We start from the raw sequence: 2854 nt of genomic DNA on the forward strand, positions 1-2854 counted from the left end.
TGAAATGATGGTTGCTTCGTCCGTGCTTTTGTAATTTGATGCCTCGCTGCTTTGTGATTTGTGATAGAAGGGATAGGGGAGTAGACTCTATGCTCTATACTGTACTACTAGTACATGCATCCAAGCATGGGAGAAAGAGGAGAGACGTTGCATTTTTCTATTCCTTCAATCAATCAATCAGGGAGCTTCGGTTCCATCTTTTCGGCTTTGGCAACACCGTCCACAATGGTTCCCACGATGCCAAAAGCTATTTTCACATTTGGCTACACATTGTGGATGCCCTTAACCGTACCACTTGGTTTTGCTCCTGTGTGCTATCTATACAAATCTCAATTATATTGATCTAAAAAATTATAGAATCAAGATTAGTAAAAAGGAGGTGATTTTGCTGCGCGGATGGCGGGGGAGGTTTCTTATTTTCGGAGGACGTTGTCCTGGCGGTTTGCTAACATGCGGTCCCACGTGTCAGTGCTTTACTAAGCCGATCCGCGTCCCACATGAGGCAGAACAACGGCAGAAGCAACACGTGGTTAAGTTGAAGAAGATGAGGGAGAAGCGAATTCAGCAACGAGTGAAATGATGGTTGCTTCGTCCCTCCAACTTCTTTTTTTAGCATTATTACTTCGTCCCTCCAACTTAACTGTGGGAAAGGTGCAACTTTGTGATTTGATGCCTCATTGCTCATTACTATGCCGGCGCCATGACTAGGGTGCTTCACCCCAGCTACCCTGCACTGTATTCCGGTATGGCACGTGGACCCGGTAGCTTGATGTCCCACATGTCGGCGAAAGGGGCTAGAAGATTTATGAAAGCGAGCGCTCCACTCGTACGATGAAGGAGTAGACGACACGACGGCCCAGTGAACTGTCACTTGTACTGTATAGTACTATAGCTTTGTTGTTTCGGACGATCCATCGATACAAACCCGATTAAACAGGAAAGGGCGAGATTTTTCCCGCGTGGTAGATGATACTGGCCATACATTTCAAAGGCAATTTTAATGTATGCAAACTGAATAATTATAAGTAACAATATGATATCTAGTAAAACTAAAAACACATATGATTTATTGTGTTAGAGTGTAGTAGTAGTGCTGTAACATGCGAGAACGTGTAGAGATGTAGTTTTGGAGGGCCTACGGAGAGAAAAGTGTAATACGGTCACCGAACTTCAGAATAAGCTGATTACGGTCACTATATACGTTTTGCGGTGATTATACAGACGCTTGCTCACCGTTCAGCATCGGATTGCACTCTGTTGACCGGCCAAATAGTCTGTGTGGCGCCATGTTGACTAGTTAAATTGACCATGTTCCGTGTGGGTCCCACCTGTTCAGTTCGCATAGGGAAAAGGTCAGATAAACACAAATTTACGCAGGCGTGACAAGGCTCCAACCCGTGCGCGGGAATCACCTAGTTGTGTATGTGTCTGCCAGGGCCTGATGTGTGCGCATACACATGTAGGTTGAGCACTTGAGCGTGAGAGTGTGTGTTGGTCGTGTGGTGTACTGGTGTGTGCATGCATGCGTGCATGTGTGTGTGTGAGTGTTGCGTGCGTGCGTGGCTGTGTGTGTACGTGTGAGTGTTGCGTGCGTGCGTGGGTGCATGTGTTTGTGTGAGTGTTGTGTGGATGCAGTTCGTGTGCATGTGTGCGTGTGTGTATAATCACCACACCAACTCCTGTGTGTTAAAACAGACGGCTCAACATACCAATACAAGGCCACCTTGTCCGCTGTGCCCGCGGTCATGACTTCGAACCACCGTCCAAATATTTTTTTGTCGTTTGTTTTCATTCTTACTAGCAAGATGCCCGTGCGTTGCGCGTAACATCAAGATGCATTTGTATGACTTGTTTATCTTGTGAGAGAAAATGATGAACGAGGGAAGGCCTTATTTGCAAATGTGGAGAGGTGTGTGGGTACCTTTTTGCAAAATTGCCATAGTTTCTTTCCAATCCGTCAGATATAAATCGGACGGCCTATATTGCAGGATGGCACGCACACCATCATCACCAACTCTGTTTTTTATAAGAGTGTATTTTAAGTATTTTATAAGAGTGTAGATGTAGAGTAGATACAAGTCGACAGGTGGGGCACGATGGTAGTGAGATAATGTGATGCAACACTAGAGGTGCCACGTGGAGCGTTTAACTGGTCAACTAGTCATGTCATGAGCAATCACAGAGTTGTACGGTGAGCCCCTAACTGTATAATAACCACTAAACGTAAATGGTGACCATAATGAGTGGATTCTGAAGTCCAATGTGCGTATCATGCTTTCGCTTCAAATACAATGATCGTCATTGCATATATCACGAGAGAAAGATGAAACATGCATAAATTTTCTGGGGGCTTACTTTTAGAGGACCTGGAGATAGTTTAGTGTGCATACGTGAAAGGCGCGTACAGGGGGGTATGTGATGGAGAGAGAGATGCTCTTCGTTTCTCTTTATTATTACTAACTTTGTATATAGTATAAAAATATACAAATTCACAGTGCGGAATAAATATCATTGTGGGCACCATGCAATGCAAATTAGTGTTCATACTCCTCCATATAACTTTGTAATGTTGTATATATGTAGAAACTCTAAAATAATTTTTTGGCCACACTTTATTCAAAAGGAATGTTGTATGCGAAATAAACGTGAAGAGAAGGCTTTTTAGATCAATGGGGTACGTGATGTAACATGTGTGAATGTGTAGTTGATGCATTTGGCGGGGCCTAGAGAGGTATGTGTGTGTATTACGTATTCGAGAGAGGCATGGATAGAGGGGCCGACGGGGGGGCGTGGGAGAGATAGCACGAGAAATGAGAGTGGTCTAGAGAGAGAGAGACGAATATGACGTCACGAC

This window comes from Triticum dicoccoides, chromosome 3B (assembly GCF_002162155.2).
Source record: "Triticum dicoccoides isolate Atlit2015 ecotype Zavitan chromosome 3B, WEW_v2.0, whole genome shotgun sequence".
Lineage (NCBI taxonomy): Eukaryota > Viridiplantae > Streptophyta > Magnoliopsida > Poales > Poaceae > Triticum > Triticum dicoccoides.